The sequence below is a fragment of the Quercus lobata genome, chromosome 4 (genome assembly GCF_001633185.2).
Source record: "Quercus lobata isolate SW786 chromosome 4, ValleyOak3.0 Primary Assembly, whole genome shotgun sequence".
NCBI lineage: Eukaryota > Viridiplantae > Streptophyta > Magnoliopsida > Fagales > Fagaceae > Quercus > Quercus lobata.
The window spans coordinates 82,437,128-82,447,156 of record NC_044907.1 but is presented as its reverse complement, the minus strand read 5'-3'; the positions used below and the strand labels follow the sequence as shown (position 1 = coordinate 82,447,156).

Sequence of the window (10,029 nt, the reverse complement as noted above, 5' to 3'; positions counted from 1 at the left end):
CTAAGTTCTCTACCAAAGGGAGAGGAGAAAATTCTCTTACAGAGTGAGAGAGAGAGAGACTCCTACACGGGAGAGAGAGGACTACGTCAAGTAAGTCCCAACGACTTTGCCCTTAGCAATAATACTTCATTAATTCAAGCTACACTGGCCCACCCACCTCTCTATGACTTAGTCTGCCCACCCAGTTGGGTCACAAGGATGAATATCTCACACGTTCAAACAATATTCCCAAAGACTTAGACTTTAGCAATTGATTATATTATTCCAATGGATGCTGAACCGTGAATGAATTCTATTCCAGTAATTGTCAAATGAGCAAATTTCAGTGCTCAACCATGGCTACCACCAACATTTTACTTGTACAACTTCTCACATTGGTTCTCTTGCTCGTTTTCTCATCATTGTAGACACCTCACGTTGCAGACTGGGTATACGTGACATCTGGCAATCTGTCATCAATTGGTGACACACTTAAACCTGGTGACACAGTTAATTCCACGAGTTACCTAGTATCTCAAAAAGGGACTTTCGCTTTGGGGTTCTTTAGTAGGAATGACATCATTTCTAACGACAGCTATGTTGGAATATCAGACATGGCTGATCCAAAGAGTCCTTTCAAAGACAAAACGGGTTCGCTTACCTTGGACAACAAGGGAACATTGAAGATTGTACGCCAAGGTGAGAGTCCTATAATCTTATACTCCTCTGGTACTAATAACACTGTTGCTACTCTGTATGATAATGGCAATTTTGTGTTGAAAGAAGTCAACTTTGATGGGTCTACCAAAAGGGTGTTATGGCAAAGTTTTGATTATCTTATGGACACCCTATTGCCTGATATGAAGCTAGGGATTAATCACAAAACTGGCCAAACTTGGGCACTCACATCATGGTTAACTAGAGATATTCCAGATTATGGAGCTTTCAGTCTTGAATGGGACCCCAAGGGACTTGAATTGGTCATTAAGCAAAGAGGGGTGGTTCATTGGAAAAGTGGGGTCTTGAGAAACAACCAATTTGAGAATATTTCACCAGATATAACATCTATGCATGATTTCAAAGTTGTTTCAAACGAGGATGAAGAATACTTCTCTTTCAGTAACAAAAATCAGAGTGTGTTGATGTCTGAATGGATTATCACTTTTTTGGGGCAATTTAAGGATTTGAGAGGACCTGATATTGGTAGAGCTGATAATTGTTATAGCTATGATACTAGTGGAGGATGTCAAGGTTGGGAGCAGCCAGTGTGTAGGGAACGCAGGGCCAGCTGAACCATATAAGCAATTGATGCAATCGCCTAAGGCCCCCAAATAAAAAAATGCCCCCACTTGCAAAAAAAAAAAATTTATATATATAATATATTTATCTATATATTTTAATTAAAAAAAATTTAAATACTTTTATTGATCAATAAAATGCATTAAAAAAGCCACATTGTATCCTAAAATACAGAACACTGTACAATAACAGTGCACTAGGAACTCTGCAAAATGTCCACTAGCACCTAAGAGTGCTCCAAAGCCCAAAAGGGCTATAGTCTTTAAGTCTTCACCACTTATATTGCATGTTTATTTTTATATGTGTGGCACTGTATTATGCTCAACACTAGAATGCGTTCAGGCTGGCTACTCTAAGCTGAGGTGGTACTAACCACGTCTTTGTTTGAGCACACCTGTAATTTGCTCATGCAATATATATATTTCAAAAAAAAAAAAAAAAAACTTGTACAATGCACATAGCACTGTGCAGTCTTGTCCACAAGCCCCCAACACATCACAAGGCCTAAGCTAAGCTAACCCCCACACAACTCCACGCTAATTAATAAGTTATCACATTTTTTTTTAATGCAAACTCTTACTTTATCAATTATTATAAATTATCACTTCAATTAATTATTTGATGTATATTATATCAACTCATTTGTATTATAATGATATTAATTTATTAAAATATGTAATAAATTAATTTTTATTTGTACAAATTTAAACTTTAAAGTTAAACAAGGAATTATTTAAAATTTTCGCTTAAGGCCCCCAAAATTATTGAGCCGGTCCTGAGGGAATGTGGTTACAAATTTGATCTTGCAGCTGGGTACTATGTATCCGGAGATAGTTTGTCGGGCAATAATTATAGTCTCGGCATAAGTGACTGTAAAGCTATTTGCTGGAGCAACTGTAGCTGTGTGGCTTTTACTTATCAGTTTGCTAATGAAACTGGATCCCGATTTTGGACTGGAGAGGCGGCGGTCCAATCCGACCACGCTAGTGATTTCGTATCTATTTACCTTCTATCATCAAGTCCTTCTCACAAAGGTAAGTTTTTACTTGTAGTTTTTTTTGTGTGCTATGAAAATTGCTGAATATCAATAACAAAGCATGCCATGTGACATGGGCTATGTTCATCTAAAAGGATTTTGTTAAAAAGAATGTCCTCAAGATAGTAGTTGAGATGAATTTAATACTTTCTTAGATAATATTTTTGTACATTTTTCAAAAAATAAATCAAAATTGTATACATATATCTGAAAAAGTATACTCCCTCCCTCCCACTTTGCTTGTCTTCTATTCTATTTTAGTATGTCCCAAAATATTGTCCTACTTCTAAAAATAAAAGTCATTAATATGTCAATGTTCCTATTATACCCCTATTAATTTACTAATTCAATTTTTTGATAAATTTATTTAAGGATAGTTTTGAAAACTTATACATTTTTAAAAGGTAGACAAGACAATAAATGATATTTCCTTAAAAATTTTGAATTTTCAAACAGGACAAATAAAGTTAGACGGAGAGAGTACAACGCTACAATAATTTGTGAATATAACCAATGAATCATTAATACGTGTATTTTATTTATTTTTAAATGTGCAGTACTACTAATAATTGAACACATATTAATTTTTAATATGTATCTTTAAGACACTTGTTAACAGGATCCATCAAATTGGAAATAGTTTCTAATACAGCCTTAATATACACCATAGCTAGTTTTAACAAAATCAAAAAGGTTAACGGATGGGATATTTGTTTAGAAAATTTTATAAAAAAATTTTTAAAAAAATTAAATAACGGTTTTGACAGTTTTTTTATATTTTTTATATTTAGCATAAAAATGTTATGAAAATTTTTCTTTAAAAGTCTATTAAAAGAAACGCTAAGTCTCCTATCAAAAGAAAAAAAAAAAAAAAAACGCTTAGTGCATCCGTTATCCCGACCTTGACAATATTAGAGAACAAATTGTTAGTGAAAATGGTTATTACAGCTTTATAAACAAAACAAACCTACAAACCAACTAGAATTAAATAATCTCTTGCATCTGAGTATCTGACTTTACGTATGGGTTACATGTGAAGCCTCATATGGGTTTAGTCAGATCTCAAATCTCTTTGACTATTAGTTTAATGTTTACGGCTTTCACGGCTCACATTGGTCTCAAAGCATGATTTTTTAAATGTTATTGAACTTTCAAAGATTAGGCCGACTTGCATCTTTCGAGATAATCAAGCTTCTCAAGGTGCACCAAACTTGTTAACCCTCTATAAGTGGCTCTTACACCAAACATGAAAATCTCACTTCTGACTATTTGTAGATTATTGATATGCATTATATAATTCTGAGCAAAAAAGAAAAAGAATAAATAAATAAATAAATCTCATATGATGACTATTAATACAGTTACTTATGATCAAATGTAGGAACAAAGAAGTGGATATGGATTGGCACTGCTATCGTCGCTGCTTTGCTTGTAATATTTTTCAGCATATTGTGTTATATACAGAGAAGGAGAAAAGTTGTACCCGGAGGTATAGTCTGCATGTAGAATGAACTTGTTAGTTTAAATTTAGCAACTTGAATATTTGTTGCTCTTTCATTTTTCTTTTTCTTTTTTTGGGTTTAATGGAAATACTGATAGTTTTTTTTTTTTGGGTGTAAATTACGACAGGAAATAATGTAACAAAAGATGAAAATGAATTACTTGATTTAGTGAGTTTGGATCGATCTCTTATTGTCAATCAGATTCCAAATGATGGGAAAAAGGGACATGATTTCAGTGTATTTAATTATGCATATGTCATGACGGCCACAAACAACTTTGCAGTGCAAAACAAGCTTGGAGAAGGGGGCTTTGGAGAAGTTTATATGGTAAGCTCTCAATAACATACAAAAGAAAGAGGTTTTAATTAATTTATGTCTTACCTTAGCTTAAACCTTATTTTATCAAAATATCAGGGAGAATTGTTGACTGGGCAAAAAATAGCCATAAAGAGACTATCAAGAAATTCAGGACAAGGAATACTTGACTTCAAGAATGAGTTAATACTCATATCTAAACTTCAACACATGAATCTTGTTAAGCTTTTGGGTTTTTACCTTCATGGAGAAGAGAGAATGTTAATCTACGAATATATGCCGAACAAAAGCTTGGACTCATTTCTATTTGGTTTGAAAAACATTCACCTTTTATTTTAACACTTCATTTAATTTCGACAACAAATTTATATATTTATCCATATAAGTTTGCTGAAAGTAGGTTATTAACCATATATAACTTTTTATATTCGACAGATGCAAATAAGAGCAAGCTACTAGATTGGCAAAAACGGTTCAGTATAATTGAAGGAGTTGCTTAAGGATTGCTTTACCTCCATAAATATTCAAGATTGAGAGTAATTCATAGAGACTTGAAAGCGAGTAATATACTCCTTGATGAAAATATGAATCCCAAAATCTCTGATTTTGGTATGGCAAGAATTTTCCAACAAAATGAAATGGAAGCAAATACTAAAAGGGTTGTCGGGACATAGTAAGTAAATTAATTATAATACATATACTACTTATATTTGTATCATTTTGAATGTTAAACACTATTGCTTCCACATGATTAATGAAGCTATAAACTTAAAACTTTTTTCCTAATTTGATGTAGTGGATACATGTCTCCTGAGTATGCCATGTAGGGAGTTTTCTCTATAAAATCTGATGTTTATAGTTTCGGAGTTCTTATGCTCGAGATCTTTGGAAGGAAGAACAATAGTTTTTTCAAGACAGAGCACTTGTTCAATCTAGTAGGATATGTATGTCAAACAACTATGAGCTTGGATGATTCTATTTAATGTGTGCATTTCTGATCATGTATAATCTTGTTGCAGGCATGGGAGTTATGGAATGAAGGTGCTGCCGTGGACCTAATGGACCCAACACTTGATGATTCATATATGGATCAGATGCTTCGTTGCGTTCATGTTGGTCTCCTATGCGTTGAAGATAGTGCAATTGATCGGCCAGCAATGTCAGATGTCTTAGCTATGTTGACTAATGACAATTTGTCATTACCGTCACCCAAGAAACCTGCATTTTCTCTTGCAAGACAAGCAATTAAGGCATATATATCTGACAAAGAATCAGAATGTAATTCGATAAATTGGGCATCAATTTCTAATATGGTTCCAAGATAGAGGCATGTTTTTAGTATCGGTTCATACACTTGAGTACGTTGGTGTTGGTTTAAGCTTATTAACCAACAAATATTCCCAAGAATTGAATGTTTTCTCTTAAATATTTACTGCTATACATACTTAGTTACATGTAATTGTGGGTTATAGTTAACTTAATTGATAAAGTCTTTGATAGTTGAATAAGAGATTTAGAGTTCAATTCCCGCTTACACCAAACACTAATAGGTATCTTGATCTGATGATAAAAAGCTATCATCTAGAGCAGACGCTACAGATTGGTGTCTTGCCCAATGAAAGCTTGAATTACTTTCCATTTGGTTTGAAAACATCCAATTTTGCTATCTTAAGTTTTTCCAATGAAAACATTTGTTTTCTTCAACCAATTTATATATTTTTTTAAGTAAAATTTTATTTTGGTATATTCGAATAGAAGCAAGCTACTAGATTGGAAGAAACGTTTTAGTATAATTGAAGGAATTGCTCAAGGATTGATATATCTCCATAAATATTCAAGGTTAAAAGTTATTCATAAAGATTTAAAAGCTAGCAACATACTCCTTGATGAAAGTATGAATCCAAAGATTTTTGATTTTGGCATGGCAAGAATTTTCAAACAAAATGAACTGGAAATAAATACTAATAGAATTGTTGGAACATAGTAAGTTAACTAGACATTATTCTTCTAAAAGAAGTAGACAATGCATCCATAATCTTGCATTTAATTTGCTACTAATTGAACAATATTAGTGCTCCTATAATGTTTAATTTGTGAAATGATAATGTTTATTTTCTGTATTGGTGTAGCAGATATATGTCTCTTGAGTATGCTATGGAAGGTGTGTTCTTAATCAAATCTGATGTCTATAGCTTTGGAGTCTTAAAGCTTGAAATCTTGAGTGGTAAAAGAAAAAATAGTTTCTATCATGTTGACCATGCGCTCAATCGAGTTGGATATTGATGTAATATAGGCCAAAATGGGGCAAATGCCCTTTTCACGCAAAATATACAGTATTTTGCCCTCTTTCTCAAACTAATAAGAGAAATGCCCATTTTTTGTAACTCGATTTTCCAAAAATCGAGTTTCAATTTAAAACTCTATTTTTGGACAATTGAGTTATAATAAACTAAAAAATTATTTTTAAAAAAAAAAAAAAAAACTTTCTGGAACTCAAGCTCTATGAACTCGAGTTCCATGCAATTTTTTAAAGCCCTATAGTGCTGTTTTAATACCCTATAGTGGCGTTTTAAAGCATGCAAGCTTTTTTAAATTTGATCGCTCCATAGGGAGCCCTATAGTGTCGTTTTAAATCCCTATAGTGGCATTTTAAAACATGTAATTTTTTTTTTTGATCGCTCCATATGGAGCCTTATAGTGGTGTTTTAAATCCCTATAGTGGCGTTTTAAATGGAACTCGAGCTCCATGAACTCGAGTTCCATGCAATTTTTTAATTTATTTTTTATTTTTTTATTTTTAAGTTTGATCTCCCCATACTCGATTTTCTACAAATCGAGTTTCAAAACAGGGGCATTTTCCTAATTAGTTTGAGAAAGATGGCAAAACGCTGGTTTTTTTGCACGAAAAGGGCATTTGCCCATTTTGGCCATGTAATATATATAGACTTAAATCTTATACACTTTCATGGTTGGTTGTTCCCAACATTTTAAATGACCATTACCTTTTCTTTTTTCTCTTCAGGCATGGGATTTGTGGCAAGAAGGTAAAGTGCTAGAATTAATTAGTTGATCTAATAATAAGGGATTCATGTGCAGGACCGGCTCAATAATTTTGGGGGCCTTAAGCGAAAATTTTAAGTAATTCTTTTTTTAACTTTAAAGTTTAAATTTGTACAAATAAAAATTAATTTATTACATAATTTAATAAATTAATATTATTATAATACAAATGAGTTGATATAATATACATCAAATAATTAATTGAAGTGATAATTTATAATAATTGATAAAGTAAGAGTTTGCATTAAAAAAAAAATGTGATAACTTATTAATTAGCGTGGAGTTGTGTGAGGGTCAGCTTAGCTTAGGCCTTGTGATGTGTTGGGGGCTTGTGGACAAGACTGCACAGTGCTATGTGCATTGTACAAGTTTTTTTTTTTTTTTTTTTTTTTTTTTTAAATATATATATTGCATGAGTAAATTACAGGTGTGCTCAAACAAAGACGTGGTTAGTACCACCTCAGCTTAGAGTAGCCAGCCCGAACGCATTCTAGTGTTGAGCATAATACAGTGCCACACGTATAAAAATAAACATGCAATATAAGTGGTGAAGACTTAAAGACTATAGCCCTTTTGGGCTTTGGAGCACTCTCAGGTGCTAGTGGACATTTTGCAGAGTTCCTAGTGCACTGTTATTGTGCAGTGTTTTATATTTTAGGATACAATGTGGCTTTTTTAATGCATTTTATTGATCAATAGAAGTACTTAAATTTTTTTTAATTAAAATATATAGATAAATATATTATATATATAATTTTTTTTTTTTTTTTGCAAGTGGGAGCATTTTTTTATTTGGGGGCCTTAGGCGATTGCATCAATTGCTTATATAGTTCAGCCGGCCCTGTTCATGTGTTGAGTATCCAGTATTGAGATGCATTCACGTCAATTTCTTATGTCTGGAAGATGGTGCTGTTGATAGTCCTACCATGTCAGATATGCTATCCATGTTGACAAATGAAAGTACACAATTGCCTTTACCTAAAAAACCAGCATTTTCTATTGGAAAGAAAGCAATTGAGGCGAATACTCCTAATAATGAATTAGAACTTCATACAGTGAATGGCTTGTCCATTTCTGATATGGATGCCCGATGAGGGAATGATTTTCTTTTGTGATCTTGCATGACACATCATAGTTTTCCTCGTCAATGAAATTGTTTGGAAGCCACAACTTTACTTGCCAAATTACTGTACTCAAGTTTTGAATTTTGAAACACCGGATTTTGGGTGCTACCAATGCAACTTTTTGGGCTTTTGCAATAGCAGGGTCTTGGTCCTCCTTTAACTCTATTCAAATATAACTTCTCCTTCATGATTTCTAATTACTTTTGCTATGCATGCTTTTTCCTCACTAGTGGTTGCATCAAAGTTAACTTTAAAAAATGGGAGACATTAAATGATATGCGTATAAGACATTAAATGATATGCATATCTTAATTACTGATTCAATGCGTGGCAAAATTCTACCATATGTAAGTTTTATGTTAAAGCTGGCACTACTTCTCCTTTATAGTAAATTCTACGAAAGGAATTTCATTGCAACAGGTTGGAAAATATGCGACCCATGCTAGAAAAGCTTGTGTATACTTTCCACGAAGGTATAAACATTATGTTCTCTTGGTCATAATTCCACGTAAAAAAGACAAAGAATTGACTGTCTTTATTGTCAATCACGATACTGATCGAATAGCCTTTGTTAAAAGAAAAAATTATTTTACGTACAAAATAGCCTTTGTCAATCACGATTTTATTTTACGTACAAATTATTTTTCAACCTTTTGAAAATTAATTATTTTGAAAAGTTTTATATTTAAAAAAAATTGAAGAAAAAAACATGTACTTTAAATAAATGTACGTAGTTTCAAACGGGATGTCAAATATACACCACTTTTAATGCTTTCATGAAAGATAATGCATAAGAATTTCCACATAAAAGTTAATTGGTGTGCTAATCTTTCGACCTATGAAGAGTTAGGGTTCGTTTGGTTAGAGAGGTGGAAAAGTAGATGAATAAAAAATGGTGGGAGGATGGAAAAGTGGGAGGGTAGAAAAAATTTTAATTTTTCTCATTTTTGTTTGATTGGAAGTGGAGAAGTGAAGGGATAGAAAAAATGAATTTAAATAAATTTATTCATATACCTTTGTCAAAAAATGATGCGCAATTAAAAAAAGAAAAAGTGATAAATAACCAAAAAAGAAAAAGAAAAAGAAAGAAGAGGCAAACGTTACTGCCAAAAAGAAAAAAAGTGGCAATTGGACAAAGCCCATATGCATATGCACATGAGCATTTTTTTCAATCAAGAAAAAGTATATTCTCACTTAGTTTTCTCTCCATTTTGGGAAGAAAATATTTTGGTGGGCCCAAAAAAAAAACCAACCATAGTACAATAATAACTATAAAATGTTTAAAGTACAGCTTAGAGGCAGTGGCGGATTTCAAGGGAAAAAAACACATGTATAAAATTAAAATCATAAAACCAAAAAAATATATATATTAAAACAATTATATACTAAAAAAGAAATTAAAAATTTTCCTAAAATTTTTAATTTAGTTAGCTCTCACAAAATATAAAATAATTCACTCACATTTTGAAGCAAATAGCAAACACATACATAACTAAGTACAACAGATCTCCTTCACACACATTTTGGTCCTAGAGATCTCCTTTTTTATCTGTGTGAGCTACTACTTTCTTTCCCTTTTTTTTAATGGTAATGTTATGTTAATGACAATTTTACAATAAATTAAAAATAAAAAAAAAAAAAATAAAAAATAAAAAACTGTTACAAGTTGGTAAAAAAGTTATATCAATTTTAGACATAGCATGGGGAACAAATC

At 32.1% G+C, this 10,029-nt stretch overlaps 1 pseudogene; it reads left to right on the top strand.

Annotated features, from left to right (window-relative positions):
* The first annotated feature begins 285 nt into the window (after positions 1-285).
* LOC115985941 lies at positions 286-8,285 on the top strand (annotated as a pseudogene).
* Positions 8,286-10,029: the final 1,744 nt, after the last annotated feature.